The 17433-nt window shown below is 41.4% G+C and overlaps 1 long non-coding RNA gene across 1 annotated transcript; it reads right to left on the bottom strand.

Moving 5' to 3' along the window:
• Positions 1-5905: 5905 nt before the first annotated feature.
• On the bottom strand, positions 5906-11083 carry LOC120375056. Its single transcript, XR_005586415.1, has 3 exons — positions 10992-11083; positions 9098-9218; positions 5906-5938 (listed from the first exon to the last, which is right to left on the bottom strand). It is a non-coding gene; the product is annotated as an uncharacterized LOC120375056 (long non-coding RNA).
• Between the last annotated feature and the right edge of the window lie 6350 nt (positions 11084-17433).

The following is a 17433-nucleotide window of genomic DNA, read 5'->3' as shown; positions in this document are numbered from 1 at the left end:
TTCTGGGCAACAAGGCTGCCTAAGCCATGAACCTGATAAAAATACAGTTCAAAACATAATGAAAGTGGATAGCAGGGTGACTGAAGATACCTTGGATGGGACCAGGAGATGATACAGTGGGACTATAGAGACGTGTTTTAAGGAGATAGACCACTACATGGCGTTTATAAAATAGAGATTGACACCAGTGTGAAGCCAGTTAAATTGCCAAAAAAGAGTACCTATTGCAATACCTACAGCCACTGAAAGATGAACTGCAGAGCCTACAAAATTGTAGAATTACACAGCCTGAATTCTAGTCCCGCACAAATATTGATGAGCCAGAGACCTAAGACACTCTTGCCAACAAGCAGAAGTACCCTGGGTACTCAGGTGTTTCACTTGGCAAATATGGAGAAACCAACAAAAAAGACAAGCGTTTTACTACAACACATCTGCAAGAGATCTGACAGCTCTGGAGCCAGGCAACAAAGTATATAAACAACCATTAACAAAACAGGATAAAGTTCTGCCACAAAGCTACTGTAGTGCAACCAGGAAACCAAAGAAAAAGATCATATCAAGTGCAAATGGACAATGGACAGAGATAGTGAGGCAAAACCATAGGCACCTCAGAAAAATAAAAGAAACCTCTAAAGACAGTGTGGACAACAAATGTCTTTGGGTTCTACAGCAGGAAAATTCTGAGCCAGACTTGTTAGAAGCAGACAACATCAGGGACATACCAGAGGAAAGACAGAAGGAAGAGGGTGTTTTGACAGACTCCAGTAACACCAATCCTAGAGACTGACATTGACCGGATGGGAGGAAGACATCACCAAGGAGGCACCAGTGAACTATACTGTACTAGAGGAGGATGGACTATTATAAAACCTGCTCATCTGAGGGATTTCGTGTGATGAACTTCCAAGTTGTACTACTGTGTAGCTAGACAGACTGATAGTGATGAATGAAGTAACTGCAAGAATGGTCAGCATCTCAAAGGAATACGTTAGATTACATTATCAGTTATTGTTGGAGTGTTTACCAGCTTTCTTTAAAAGAGAAGGGATGTAACAATATGAAATGAGGGCAGGGGACTGGACTTGATGACCTCTCGAGGTCCCTTCCATTCCTAGAGTCTATGAATCTATCAGCAGACCGCATACTGTTTTCTGGGGGGAACTATTGGAAATGACACCTCCTAGGGAACTGTCTCAGAAGCCATGAGGCTGAAGAAGCCATGTTGTAAGCAGCTATAATAAAGCTGGAGTTTGTTAATTAACCCAGTGTCAGAATGAGATCTTATAAGGCAGCTGATCCAGACACAATGAAGTATAAAACCTTGCTGAGCCAGGAGTGAGGGATTAAATGCTCATCCTGCCCTCCATTTTAAAAAAAATACTCTTAAAATTACACTACCTGGGGTCTAATGGGCAGTTCCTCAAGGGAACTTACGGAATTGTGACCTTTCTTCCCACAGTTCCCCTGGGCTCCCAGACCATCTTTCAGAATGTCTCAAATGACACTGCTTCGGTGAACTGTGCTAGGAACCGCAGGATCGATACCTGGAGCACAATGCAATTGCAGTAGTGTAGTACAGAGCTAGTGTGGATGTGGGTAAAACTACACTTGGAATAGCATCCCTAGTACAATGTAAGTGCTTACACTGCAGCTATCCTTATGGTACTGCTTAAGTTGTCTAATGTAGACACAGTCACAATGAAAAGTGTATTCTCCCATCAGCGGGAACATGAGTATTAATGTTAATTTGTTAATGGGGATTACCCATATGATGGACCCTTGAAAGAAGAACAGATTGCAGAATAGCTTTCTCAGCAAGGTGGTAATGATGCATTGTATTTATCTCTAAATCTGAATTGTTGCTTCCAACAGCAATACAGAGATTTAAAGCACAAGACAGAGTGAGTGAATGTGGGTGCAGTGGAGCATTGCCAAGAAACCCGTCTAACATCTACCAGTTTAGAGACAGGAAACTTAAAGTATAATTTTTATGAGTGTCTGATGGTTCACTCTCCAAGCTAATTGGAAATACAGTCATGAAGAAAGCTTCATCCATTTAATATAACTCCTACTGTGTGTACTTAACTGATCTGCTAAAAATGAACCAAAAATTATTTGCATAAACTGCTTAGCAACATAAATTCAAAATACAGAAAAAACTTGTTTTCAATAAAACCAAAAGTAATCTTTGAGTTACATCCGTAAATCCAGTAGCTGGCTAAAAGCCAAAACTGTAATTGACTAACTAGCATGACACAGTTGTGCTCAGGGATAAAATTTTCAAAAGCACCTAAGTCCCATTTCCAGACTTAAGCACCTAGACCCAGATCCTCACCTGTATTCCCATTGATTTAAATGAGAGTTAAGCACCTAAATACCTCTGAGGATCTGGCCTTAGGGCCCAAATCTCACTGCAACCTAAGCTCCTAAATCACTTTCCTAAAGAAAATTTAGGCTCTTAAGTCACTTAAGTATCTCCTCCCAGTGCTTCATCCTTCCCCAGTTCTGTTTTGAAAGTTCTCTGTTCCCCTCCTTGCTCCATTTATATTCTTGTCAACTCTCTGCGGATCTTGTTTTGGTGGCATTTCAGCTGGCAATCTGACAGGAATTCCTAAGGGGTAGAGATATTATTGTAATGGGCATTGCCCTCAAGTAAGTTAGAAGGAACAAGGTGTCATCTCTCCACCCTCTAGATTAGTGTTGTTGAATAAATGTCAGATTAATTGAACTCCCCAGAAAGATTTGGGGTAGCTTTTTGTTTTTCTTTTTAAAATATTGATGTACACATTTACCTGGCTCTTATCACTCTCAAAATACATTTTTGAACTTTCTAAGTTAAATGTTTTATACAAAATGGAATATAAATGGAGGGAAGTCAACACTAAGCAAAAATCTGTTTGGGGGATTTTGTGTTTTGTTTTTGTTTTGTTTTTTGCTTTTCCAACTTTGACTCCATAAATCCCTTCACTCGTGAACCCCCTATCATGATAACACATTTTACGATACAAAGACCATCTATCCTGAGTTCAGTGGGGCATTTAAGACTTTTATTTAGAGCAACATGTGAATGCAGCATTTTAGTTGGATGGTCAACCAGCATGCTGCATTCTGCACAAAAACAAGGTGTGGGAGAATTTTACTCAGGACACTAGGGGAACCCTCTCCTCTTGCAGAAAGCAAAGAATGTCCACAAAGAAGAGACAGGACTTCATTTTTTAAACTTTCATACACAGGAGCCCCATTCAGTAAACTGTATGGACCACAGTTTATTGCAGAGGCAGAAGGGTGCTTTGAATGGGAGGTGCTGAACAGTGCCCTCTGCATGGGAAGCAGGCGGCGGTCGGGGTGTCAGGGATAGGAGGAGGAGCGAGGGCAGCTACTGAGCCTCAGCAGTGGGAGCATTTTTCTACCTGCTCCCTGGCCTGATCCCAGGCATTATAGCATCTACTCCAGCCTTCCAAGTCCTGCTTTTACCTCAATGCCACTTGCAGGGAATGTCGCACAAGGGCAGAAACATAGATCAGGGGCATTAGCTCCCACTGCCCTCTTGTTTCACTGCCCCTCATTTATCTACCACAGAAGGGATGAGTCAACACTCATAGGATTCTAACCTGTAGAGTCTAGGTATTTCATACCTAATGCTTAGCCAGTCCTTCTTGGCAAGAGTGAATATTGAAATACGTTATAATGGTAGCTGTAGCTGTGGATGAAATGGATGACATGTACTTAACTGGACTGTATTATCCAAGAGAGTTATCAGACAATAGATTACCGGTAATCATTAATAGACTATTATTTGTGTCATAGCAGCATCCAAAAAACCAACCAGAAATTGCGCCCATTATATTTGTACAATAACTAGTACATAGTAAGGGACACTTCCATATTAGGCCATGGTGCAGATCGTTACCTGGTGTAAATCAGCAGAGTTCCATTGAAGTCAATTTACACCAACTGAGGATCTGGTCTTGCAGTTTTAGGGCATTACCCTCAGTAGGTCTAAAAAAACAAACAAACTGGGGAGGAATATCTTCAAGTTTCAGTGTCAAGATGGTTGTGTGGGAAGGACTTAAATACAGCTACAAACAAGCAATTGTTAGAAAAGAAAGAGATGCAAAAATATTCCAGTAAGATTGTTAGCTGTCTTAATATTGAGTTTTGATTGCTGCTTACTTCTTTCTTTAGAACCTTCTTTGTTTCTTTCTCTCTCATTTTTTTCCTGCTTACTTTAGAGAATTCTTTAGCTGATTTGGATGAAAGTTTAACTCTGGTGAGTATCTGGCCCTGGAAAAAAGAGAGAAAAAAATAGAAAGCTTTTTGATATGTTACACAATTACTAAGGGCTGGATAAACACAAAGTGTTTATTATTTGTATTCCAGTAGCATCAAGGATATGTCTACACTGCACACTGAGCCTGAACTCTGACTCAGGTTTGAGCCCAGGCCTCCCTTTTGTCCACACACAAATCAGTCTGACTCGGATAAGCAAGCACTCAGGACCCAGGTCCTAGGACTCTGGTAAGGAGTTGGGTTAGGGCCCGAGTCTCATTTGACTGAGGTCGAAGCCCTGTCATTTTGCAGTGTGGCTGCAGCTCAAGTTACAGACTCGAGTCAGAAGGTCTGTGTAGTGCAGTATGGACATGTTAGCATGGCTGTGAGACCAGGTCCAGCAACTGTAAGCCCAGGTTTACAATGCGGTGTAGACACTCAAGCCTGGGCTTAGAAATGTTGGGTGTGTCTATGCTGCAAAAACAACCCAAATACCTGTGACAGTGAGTCTGAGAGCCCAGATCTACTGACTGGGGCTTACAGGGCTTGTACTATGGGGCTAAAAATAGCAATGTGGACGTTTCCACTTGAGCTGGAGTCTGGACTCTGAGAGCCAGTGAGGGGGTCTGAGCCCAGGCTCCAGCCCAAGTGGGAACATCTACGTTGCTATTTTTAGCCCTGTAGTGCGAATCCCATGAGCAAGAGTCAGTTGACCTAGGCTCTGAGACTTGCTGCTGTGGGGTTTTTAAAAAAAATTTTTTTAGTGTTAGATTTACCCACCAAGTCTGCAAGCCCAGGTCCCAGAGATTCAGGTTTACAATGCAGTGTAGACATGCCCCAATCAGAATTAAGGTCAGACTGTGTTAGGTGCTGTATGAATACACCTTTTCGTTATATATGTGTAGGATGCCTAGCAAAATGAAGCCCTGATCCTCTGACTGGGACCTCTAGGCAGTTCTGTGATACAAACACATGTATCGATAATAGTAAGTGACAGTCCCTGCCAAGAGCAAGCTGTTGATAGTTGTATTTTTGCTATGTTTGCCAATAATAAAGCCCTCTTAAGTGCTAGCGTCCCTGAAATTTTTTCTAAAATAAAAATTGTTTTCTAAGGAACAGTCAGGTCAGTTGCATTGTTAGATAAGAATCAAAACTACCTTTTTTCCCCAAATTTTTGTTCACATATATCAAAAAGAGTTAATTTCTAAAACAATCTGAAAGATTCCCACAGTCTGATTTTAACTCCATTGCAAAATAGATATTTCAGGGTGAGTGGCTGCACTTACAAATTCACTTTTTCCAGATTTCTTCCTCTAATTGAGTCAGTGTGCATCTCTAGTGAAGTCAGGGGTAGACTGCTAATAAATAGAGGCTCCTAGTAGAGCTATATTTATCTATATCTATTAGCAGGGACTGCAAAGGGGGAAAGAGATAATATTAAGGGCTACTGACTCAGTGAAGACTCTTTAGTCTCACAGGCTGTAGACAGACTGACATTTTTAATGGCCCTTGATTGCAAGCAATTGCAACATACCAGTTCTTCTAACTGTGGAAGAGCCACACCTTGTAGTGGTGACAAAGACAACCGCACACTTTCATGTTGCCACTTGTAGACCAAGCTAATAGCAAAGCGCCCTGCAATCCTCACAGTGATGTAGTCATTAACCTGGAGTAAGACAAAAGGGCAGTCATGTTCTATACCCAATCTTCATTTTTATGGCCCAGGTGGGAGATGCTGCATAGTGTGACCTCTCCAAATGTTAAAATGGGGAACGATTGGGATTAGCCAACCCAAATGATGTTAGTGATCAGCCTTTTCAGTTAAATGTTGAGTCAAATTCTGGTTTTGTCTCCAAACAAAGGTTAATGATGTAAAGTTAGTTAATATGCATATAGGGTGACCAGACAGCAAGTGTGAAAAATCGGGACAGGGGGTGGGGGGTAATAGGAGCCCATATTAAAAAAAAGCCCCAAATATTGGGACTGTCCCTATAAAATCGGGACATCTGGTCACCCTATATGCATATGAATTCTGGCCAGAAACGGCCCCAGGCCCCTTGCACAGATTATTCTTGTTCAGGACATACTAATCTGGATCATGCAGAGGCAGGAAGGTATGAACTAGTCATTATTTAGTCAGGGAACATATGAGAAACTTTAAGCCAGAGGTCGGCAACCTTTCAGAAGTGCTGTGCCGAATCTTAATTTATTCACTCTAATTTAAGGTTTCGCGTGCCAGTAATACATTTTAACGTTTTTAGAAGGTCTCTTTCTATAAGTCTATAATATATAACTAAACTATTGTTGTATGTAAAGTAATAAGGTTTTTAAAATGTTTAAGAAGCTTCATTTAAAATTAAATTAAAATGCAGAGCCCCCCGGACCAGTGGCCAGGACCAGGCAGTGTGAGTGCCACTGAAAATCAGCTTGCATGCCGCCTTCGGCACACATGCCATAGGTTGCCTACCCCTGCTTTAAGCTAACTCAAGAAAGTGCCTTTGCTTCTTGAGATGTATAAGACCTACAGACTCAGGCACAGATAAACAAAAAGCATTCTACGCTATGCTTGGCATTTGGGCTTGGTTGCAGGTGTGGATGAGCAGAACTTAGACAGTATCTGGTGTCTAAAATTTGTTTTGCACTTTTCAGTCGTGCAATATATTGTCACAAATCCATGGTCTCCTAGGACTTCATTGTTGTCATTATACTGGAACATCATGGCAACAGCAAAGAGGGAACTCAGAACCACCTGCTACAAAACCACACCTTTGTACCACCTATCTAAAAGGCAATCTGTTAGCTGTACCAGACCTATCACACACATTGTGTGTGATTGTTCCCAGCTGCTCCCTCATTTAGGCTGCCACCTAAGGTAAGGTGAACTGAGAAACAGAAACTGCTTGTGTTTGTTGGCTACCTGTCATTCTGTCAGTGCTCTTGAATGGATACCTTGTATAAAGTACTTAATCACATTGCCAATAGTTGTGTGTCAAGTAACAAGCAACAAAATCTGACCTGACATGTATGTGGTTGGTGGATTTGCAAATTCTTTTCTTCAAGGCACACTTAAGGGCTTTGGTAGCAAATGTTTAGGGTGACTGCTCCTTAGTAAAGCATAACTCTATTGAGCTGTATGAAAATGTTCCAGGAGAGTTTTGCAGAAAGCACGTGGATATTCTTCTTATACAAGGAAATGTCCAGTTTTAAAGTAGTAATTTCTTTGCCTCAGTAATGTCTTGTGGCAGTGAGTTTCGCAGGTTAATTCTGCATTGCATAGAAAAATATTTCGTTTAATAATTTTTTAAAAATTGGTTTTTTTATTTACTAGGGTGTCTCCTTGTTGTTTTATTATGAAAGGGTAAACAGGGGTGCCCACTTGATCTTTAAACCATGTAATGGTCTCATGTCACCTCTTATTTGTCTCTTTTCTTAACTGAATAGTCTTAATCATTTTAATTTCTTGCTATACAGAAGTCTTTCTGTGTCTCTAGTAGTCTTTGCTGGCCTTCTCTGGACTTCTTGATTCCTCCTATATCCGTTTTGAAATAGGGTGATCAAAATGAACAGAGTATTCAACGAGAGGGTGTATCATTGACGTACATAACGATGTTATATTTTCAGTATTATTCTCTATCCCTTTCTATATACAGCCCAACATCTTATCTTCTCAACCCACAATTGTAATCAAGAGAGCACATATTTTCCTTCAGCTGTCTACGATGATGCTTAGGTTTTTGACAAGTTAATTTAAGAATCTATCAACACATGTAAGCTACTTTTTCTCCATTGCCGTGTCAGCATTAGTGTGCCTTTACGAGGCCACTAGGTATTAGGAGTGGACACTTATCCTTCAGGCTAGCAATATAGATTTAAGGGATGGTTGTTTTCTCTTCTTTCCTAAATACAGAATAAATTATGAACTGGATTTGGGAAGGTGATGGAAGCTGCTAGGGCTGGGAGAAAGTGCAGAGAAAGTGAGGTATGCACTAGGAACCTTCCAGGGTGGGAAAGAAGATGCTGCTATTGGCAGGTGCTGTCTGTGAAAGGAAGGCAGGGGAACAAGTGAAGTGTCACTCCAGTTTCCTCTCCTCTCCTTCCAGTCATCCTCTAGGAGGCAATATTAAATGGAACTGAAAGCTTTTTTCTGTAAGAAACTTTAAAGTTTAAACTGATATGCAACTGGGTTAAAAAAAATACCTCAAAAGACACCTCTTCTTTTCCTACCAACTGCCTGAAAGTGTCCTCAAACTTACGCTTTGGTGTTCTGTGTAATTTTCATGGCCTCTCTACCAAATGTATCCCTGATTTTTACCTTAATTTCAAGGATCTTTTAGCATTCTGGGCCTGATCCAACAACCACTGGAGTCAGTGGGAGTCTTTCCATTGACGTCAATGAGAATTGGATCAGCCCTAACGTTAGGTTCAGCAGTTGTTTGCTATTAAAAACACACAAAAGATACATTAAATGAGAACTCACTTATATTTTAACAGAGGAATGAGAGAATGTTCTAAAACACTGCTCCTAGGTGCATGGATGGTCTGGTGGCCTCAGGAAGTCATGAGCCTTTACACCAATTCTCTGCAGCTTTGAGCAAGTTACTTACCCTTTCCCTGTCTGAGATTCCACATGAGTAAAATACAGACAGCAACACTTACCTTGCTACACATGGATTGTTGGGAGTGTTCCTTAGTTATTCTTTGTAAAGATTTAGAAGATGGAAAGTGCTAGGTATTATTATCCTTGCAATTAAATTTGCCCTTTGGGAAATGTCTTTGGTGCAAAAGGAGAGAACAAAAACAGAAAAATCAAGCCGATAAATATTACCTGCATTACAACTGGATCACTAAGCTTTCCCACCTGAGGCCATCTCCATTCTCTGACTATTTCTCCATCTTTATTAGTCACCATGCCTCCTTCCTGATTAAACATCATTGCGATGACGTTACTGTAAACACCAACCAGAAACACAAAGCCAGTTTTAATGGTTTACGTTAGTAAAATGTGAGCAGTTCAAGAACTTCACTTTGATCTGTGTTTTTAATTAACATAATAACTTTGCACATGCAGCACTTCATTGTGCTTTTCACACGCTACACACTTGTAAGGCAGATATATATTATCCCTGCTTTACAGATGAAGTAGTGAGCCAAAGCGATGTTAAATGGCTGTTTTAATAATTAAAATGAAATATGAGAATGTATGAGAAACAGATGACTAATACTTGGCGAGTTTTAATACTTATTTCTAGTGCACTAACAAGAACACTAAAATTCTTCAGATGCCAGCACAACTTGGAAGGAAGAAGAAGAAAATAAGGAAAAGATAGTCACGTTTATCAATCCAACCAATCGATCCATGTTGTTAAGATTCCTGAGTTGCTTTTTGGGGATATACTTCTACGGTTTCCCTTTAGTGTTCATTAGCAATAATAAACACCCAGTTACCGGCTTTATCCCTGGCACAAACACATTAGCTGACCTGCTTCAATTTAGTATTCTGAGAAGATGTCACAAATAGCAGAATAAATGAAGTAAGATAGAACTAAAATTAACATGCCAAACAATATGGGAAGTATTTTCAATTAAGGGTTTCACTTAATTGAGTTTTACTAAAAATTGTTCCTTAATTATCATTGTTCAAAACAGATGTGGCCCAACAACGCTACAAAAATATTTATTCTAGTACAAAGGGCCAAATTCTGGCCCAATCAGCAAATACTTCCAAATGGGTTCACCAGCCCCCCTCCTTCCTGCCACAAAGGCACACAGATTACCTGTGATTTGACAAATACTTAAGATGAACATTAATCAAAAAAATGCATTTAACAAATAGCATTTGACTAATTCTCTGATATTCATGAAACAGTGTAAGCTAGGTAGGCAGGGGTGTGTGTGCTTTCTGAAGAACTGTGCTAGGGAATTCCAATGGGCGGCGGAGACTGTGGGAACTGTGTGCTAGCTACCACAGTGCAACGCTCCGAAAGTCAACGCTAGCCTCAGTACTGTGGACACACACCGCCGACTTAATGCGCTTAGTGGGGACACACACAATTGACTGTATCAAATCGATTTCTAAAAAAATCAACTTCTAGTAAATCGACCTAATTTCGTAGTGTAGACATACCCTCAGACAGTGATCTGCGGCATGTCCCTCTGCAGCCCATGTCATGGAGGGCTTGCAGAGCAGCCTTTCTTCAAGTGTTTGAACGAGCCAGGATTGGGATGAAAAACTTTTGCCCAATGTCTCCATTAGTGTGCGTGTGGATTTTCTGGTAAGTGCATGTGCCTTCTGCCCTTAGGGGATTTGGCTGGTGGTTGTTATATCACAATACAAGTCAGGAGCCAAATTTTCAATGACCTTCATTCAGCTTCAAAATTTGGCTGATGGAAGTTTTTGGTAGTCCAATATCTCTGACTTATATACACTGTCATTCCATCAGTGTGAGTAAATCAGGAGTTTAGGGGCAGAGAAACTTGTTACCCAAAATTGTAGCTGCTTTAGGCTTTTTTGGGGGGGATGGAATATAATTTTAATGGTTAAAAAACAGTGGCATAAAGAAAAGTATGATTCAACCCCATATCTGCGGCTGTGAAATCGAGTTGCATCATTCACTCTGATTCATAGTGGCTGCGAGCACTATCTTCCATAGTACCTCTTACTGCAGTACCAACCTTAATATACCATATGCTAGCAAGTGCTCTGAAATATATCTACCTACCTGTTATGAAGGCAAATACTGCCATGTCCAAAAGGTGTAAAGGTTCCAAGTATAGTCTGATCTGGAGAGGCAGTGAATATATTGGTGTACACACCACCACCTGGGAGATCAGAATAGCTTTGGCAGACTGCAGGATGCCCAGAAGGATAGCTGAAGGTACAGTCAAGGAGTTTTACTTTTGGCTGATAATGTGAACTCTGGCCTCAGTTTGTGATTTGGGTTATATGCACGGGAGTAAGAGAGGCTAAAAGTCCCACCCTCCTTACAGATCTTGGGCTGTCTGGATCTTGGGTTCAGTAGGAGTAAGTGGGGCTGCTTGCCTGTTCATCCCTTCCCCAGAGCGAGGGAGCAGGGAGTGGTGGAGAATGGATGGAGTCTTGACTCAAAACTCCACGCTGCTGGCTGAGTCAGCGGAGGGTGGGTGGTAAATTACGGTTGGTAGAAGCCAGTGTTAAACTACTACACTCCCACAAGCAATAAGGAAACAAGGGAGGACTTGTGACTCTGAGGTATGTTTCTGAGGCAAAATGCCTCTTGGGGCTTCTGCAGAGATGGCAGTGGTGGCTTTTGCACTGTCCCTTAGCAGTACCTAAAATCACAATCTAGCCCCCAAAGTATAACTGGTAAAGCTCTATCCATGTTCAGAGGATTACATTTTAATTAATTCCATTGTATCTCCTGGAGGATTAATGTATTTCCAATGAGCAATTCACTACTACTATGCATATGGTTTATTGTCTCGAATCACCACGTGGGAGGCCTGGAGTGGGAAGCAATAGTACGCCTTGTATATGTGGAAAGCAGCCCCTCAGAGTGGATGTTCTCCATGTCTCTGAGCTGGTGGTACAAAAGAGTTTTATTGCTCTGATCAGTTAGAAAAGCATGTGGCTGCTACAGCTTTAAAAATGAGGACAAGGGCAATGGCAGCCCAGAATGATGGAGAAGGGAAAAGCTTTTGCTATTAAATTTCCTTTCATTTGTTGCTAATTGAACATAGGAAAGCATGTGAAGACAAGGCTTCTGATCTCCTGCCCTGTGATCATCTAAAACCAACCAACCTCCGCAGTAGTCAGAAAAAAGCAGACAGAGTCCCAACTACAATAAAAACCTGATTATCTGAGCCCCTTTCATCCACAACTCTCATCCCAGTCTTGGCTATAGCCCCTTTATCTACTCATACTTTATACGCCTTTTTCCCCTCTGCTTACAGGGTATAACTGTTCTCATCCATCCATTTCTTTGAGTTATAGTTTTACCTACACCCCATGCACACAGTACAGAACAAGGGGCAAGATTTTAAAACATTTCCCAGATAGTTTAGGTGGATTGGCTGGTAACTGTGAAGAACAATGTTTTCTCCTCAGTCCAGAGCAACAGACAAGGTTAATGCCATTAGGCTCCATACTCGGAAACTTTCCTTCCCCCTTTTTTGACTTCTCAAAATTTGGAACACTATCCATTGATTCCAGCCATGGGTCTACTCACACATCTGCTTCCTCCCACCTCTCCCTGCACAGCCTGGATCCAATGACTATTCTGCCCTCATCCCTTGTATTGATTAGCAGCTCAAATAGCATGCAGTCAGGTTCAAAACTTAGTGGCATTTGTCCAACACTCAGCCCTCCCCACCCTCCACCCCCAGCAGCACTAGCAAGACATAGAACCCCCTGGGTAAAAAGGGACCTTTCCTTGACTCGTCACCATGCAAGCCCTCATGCATGCAGTAGCCTTAAGGCCTCTTCTTCACGCGCATCAAGAGTTGGGAGGGATGGGCAGGAAAAGACCCACTTTGGAGCTCCAACCTGTTTCTCCTCCCTCATCTTATCCCCCACATTGACCAGTCAGTTGAATATTAGCATCTGTGAATGAAAGGGATTCCTCCAGCCTGTCCCACTCCAAGCTAGGAAAAGGAGGTAGGCTCCTCTGTTCCTCCATCTCTCTCACTGTTCCAGAGGCTTATGGCTGGCTGGTGAATGTCCAGGTCTGATGGCCTGGGGAAATGGGAAGGGAAGTCTTTGAGTTTTGATCTGATGCTACACAGCACCAAGCAGGCTGAGTTCTAATCATTAACAACTGAATCTTCCCTCCCTTTCATCATGACGTAAATGTAATCGTAGGTCCAGGACCTTCCTCTCACCCCTCCCCTGTGATAGCTCAGGCAATTGAATCCATGTACTCAGGGGAGGAGTGAGTGAAGTGTTAGGAGAGTCCAAATGCAGCTCACCACATTGGTAATAGTGCTCACGTTTTTGGTGGGCAGAGGGAATGGGAGGGCCCAGGACTAGCCCACCGGGCAGATGTCTACTTGCTCCATCCAGGTGTGACTCTGTTATTGTGCACATCACTTTTACCATTTCAGTGCAGGCCAAGAAGTAGATAAACAAAATGATGATGTCTTGCTCTTTTAATTTTACCTATGATTTAACGCTTCAACTAAACAACTTCTGAATCCTTGTGTTTTGCCTCTTGAACCCCTTCCCAAACCCTCTGACCATTGCTATAATTCACTTGTACTGTATGAACTTAAAGGATATTAAATCAAAGATGAGCCATCAATCAGCCCATAATGCAGTTTTCGTAATGCTGAGTCTGCCTGCTTGATTGTTGGTATTTGGGGTTTTCCATTCAGCAGTTTAAATAAGGTCTTGCAGGTCTGCCCCTTAAATTTCTTGGGAATATTTTCTCTCACAGTATCACCATAATGCCGGAGAATGACTGGTCGGTCAAATCCTGCTTCTTTCAGCTTAGATATCTGATCGTTTCTGTTTAGACAGGGAAGGAAAAAAAAAACCACCTATAATGATGATAATTTCTCAGTGGGCTAAATCCTACCAGCCTTACCCAGCCAAAACGTTCACTAATTTAAAAATGTTTGTCCAGAGTAACAGCTATAGGATTTGCTTCAATATTTCCCCAATACTAACTTAATTGGACATCAAATCATTTAGTCAGGTTTGACAATCTCAGCCTTAGATACTCAGTCATCAACTGCTGCCATTGCTAAGGGGCTGTCAGTATCTCCCCATTGTGTCTTGGTAATACCAGCATCTCAGTGACATGTTTGTACTACTATAAGTAGTGGTACTACAGTGTACCGCTGAGCATGACATCATGTGAATAGTTTCCAGAAGGAAGAGTTTCTGATTTAGAAGAGTTGGCTGTTGTGTCCTTACCTAGACAATGGCAAAGTTGCCAAGCTTATTTTCACCTACGGTATCATAAAAATGTGCCCTTTTTTTTCCTTGTCCCCGCCTCTGTCCCCCTGCCGATGCAGAAGAATTTGTCAACTCCACCAGTTGTAGGCCGGGTCAAGATAAAATGCCAGATTCCCAGATCCCCTTTCAACACAGGGTGCTAGATTTCTTTACAGTTAATATAAGTAATACTTTGCATTTTTAAGTAGTCTACCATCTGAGGAGCTCAAGGATGAATTTAGCCTCACAAGCTAATTATTAAACTCATTTCACATGCGGAGAAGACAGAGCGCACTCAGATTACTTGCACAAGATCACATACAGGCCTGTGGCAGAGAGGGAATTAGAAAGAAGCCAGGGAGCAGATCCTCATCTGAGATAAATTGTTATAAATCCATTGATCTCAGGGCAGCTATGACAATTTACTCCTGCTGAGGATCGGCTCCCAGATCTCCTGACCCCCCATTCTTGCCTGTTAGCCACTAAACCAGTGTTGAGTTTCCATATGCCTCTCATTCTAGCTTTCACTCTACTTTCTTACTTTAATCTTGTGACCGAGAAGAATAAATGGTACTCTTTGTTTTTGACAAGATTTCTGTATATTTCAATATTCTAATTGATCACAAGGGCAGAGCAGATAATCACAGCTTACAGGGGGTTAAACTAAACCAAAATGAGTAGATATAAATTTTAGTCCTACCAGCCTTCAGCCAACATTTTAAATCAGACTTGACATTTTAATAATCTTCGTGTTTGCATATATTACACTTTGAGAAGATCTTAAAAAGATCATGTTATCTCAAAAGCTTTTTGCAAATAAAGTTGTTAGGAAGGAAAGGTACTAAAGAGGTACTGAAATATTAGCTAGTAGACATTGAAGGAGTATTCTTGTCTCTGAGCCAAGTTTTCTTACATTTTAAGTTATCATAGAATATCAGGGTTGGAAGGTCATCTAGTCCAACCCCTAATTCAAAGCAGGACCAATCCCCAGACAGATTTTTGCCCCAATCCCTAAATGGCCCCCTCAAGGATTGAACTCACAATCCTGGGTTTAGCAGGCCAATTCTCAAACTGCTAAGCTATCTCATCCCACCGTGGGCCCCCCCCCAAATATGGAGATATAATTATCTCATAGAGTTGGACGGGACCCCAAAAGGTCACTGAGTCCAGCCCCCTGCCTTCACTAGCAGGACCAAGTACTGATTTTGCCCCAGATCCCTAAGTGGCCCCCTCAAGGATTGAGCTCACAACTTTGGGTTTAGCAGGCCAATGCTCAAACCACTGAGCTATCCCTCTCCCTGTAACAAAACAGGCCTCAGTATTACTTTTTGCTGACCAGACTAAGTATAAACATTCAATAACATTACATCAAGTGCTATAGCACTTGGCCCAGAAATCTGATGGTAGCACAATGCATTGCAACGTGGGGATCAGGATTTTAATTCCAAGCTGATGGGCCAGCAGGGTCTGCAAACCCTGCAGAGGAACCACGTTCAGCTCCTACGGAAGGGAATGCTTTGCCCTGCTCTAGGGGGAGACCTTCCTGTTTGATGAAGAAGCAGCATACATAGTTGCTCTTCGCAGCCAGATGGACAGGTCAGCTGGCCCCACTTCGCTGGTGGGGGCACTCAGAGGGTAGACCCTCCACCAGCTGCACCATACACAAGTATAGCTGCACATATCACTTAAATTATCAATATACAGGAGACCTATAAGATTAACATTAAATATGAAAACTCATTTTTTGCATTTTTGCAAACATGTAAAATACAGTTATTGGAGAGTGGCCTACAGCTATTGATCTAGTGGCCTGAGTGCAGCACTAGAAGCAAATCCTAATCTTTTTTTTTACACCAAATCGCTAAGGGGCCTTGGGTCAGTCATTTGAATTTTGCCTCAGTTTCCCCATCCATAAAACAGTGACAACAAGCCTTTTAATGACAACACGAGGATTAATTAGTGTTTGTAAAACACTTAAATTTAAAATCCCTAGCATTTATTATAATGATTACATACACTAGTTGCTAAAACCACATAACCATAGTCTTCATAATCATTTTTATCTAAGATATACCAGCCTTCTTACAGCTAAAAATGTATATTATATGACACTCGTCAATATGCTGAATTGTCAGTGGAATATTAAAATATATAATAACTGAGATTTAGAAACTGTGCTGTAGTTACAGATTTACACACATAAACCTTAATTAACTGCTTTTATAAACAGTTAGTATTTATATTTAGTAATTATCTTAACTCTTCATTAAATCTGGCCTGGCTTATCAAACTAGTACCTACTATTTAAAACATTTAGACCCTAATTTTCCACCATGTCCAAATGCGGCAGCTTCAGGGAGCTAGTTGCAGCGCACTGACTCAAGGCCACCCAGTCGTGGTGTAAATTGGAGCAGAAGGGCACAGCAGAGCTCAGATACCTCCTGTCCCCAGACCACCCTGAAACCTCCCAGCTTCCCTCTTATGCTGGCCAAGGGAGGTGGCTGATGTAGCAGAAGGCTACAAGTTCTATGCTGGCAAAGATTCCCTCTGCACAGTGACAATACTCTGCTGGAATCTCCTGGGATTTAAGGACACTTTGTGCTGTGTAAAACACAAAAGTGTCACGTGTAAGCAACGCAAAGACACCTAAGTGAATCAGGGAATCCAGGCCTTTGGGTCTGATTCTGCAGTCCTCCTGAGGCCCTGAGTAAGGATAGCAGGCTTGAGTTTATGGCATGCTGTGGAAACCCAGAGTGGTATTTTTAGGTCAAGATTGTAAAATGTATCTAAACAAGCTGTTGTGACTGCTGCTGGAGATTAGTGATAATCTGAAAAGATGAATCCTGACCTGTCATTAATCCCCAAGAAATGCCTCTGCTGAGGTAGTAGTTGTTAGAAGATGAAAATTCAAATAAAAGTGGATTGCTTCTTTATAGGAATAGTGAAGTTTCAATTGATTTCTCAGATTTTCAGAGAAATAATGCTCTCAGTTCAGATTGTTTGAAACATCTCCCATCATTTCAATTTCTAATACCATTGCTATATACTGTATATATTAATCCCCAATATGAATAAAGGGACATAGAAACCCCTGCTTGATACATTTGTATCTGAGCTTGTCGTAGTTTCTCCACTGCCCAGGCAAAAGGCACTTTCCATTCAAGATCTTCAGACTTAGAGTCAGAATGCAGGAAACGCCAACCTTAAGAAACAATACAAGAGCTCAGAATTAGATATAGCAAAGGACA

Source organism: Mauremys reevesii, linkage group 1, assembly GCF_016161935.1.
Source record: "Mauremys reevesii isolate NIE-2019 linkage group 1, ASM1616193v1, whole genome shotgun sequence".
NCBI classification, from domain to species: Eukaryota; Metazoa; Chordata; order Testudines; family Geoemydidae; genus Mauremys; species Mauremys reevesii.
The sequence above is the reverse complement of the archived record's forward strand: the minus strand, read 5'-3'. Positions and strand labels throughout refer to the sequence as shown.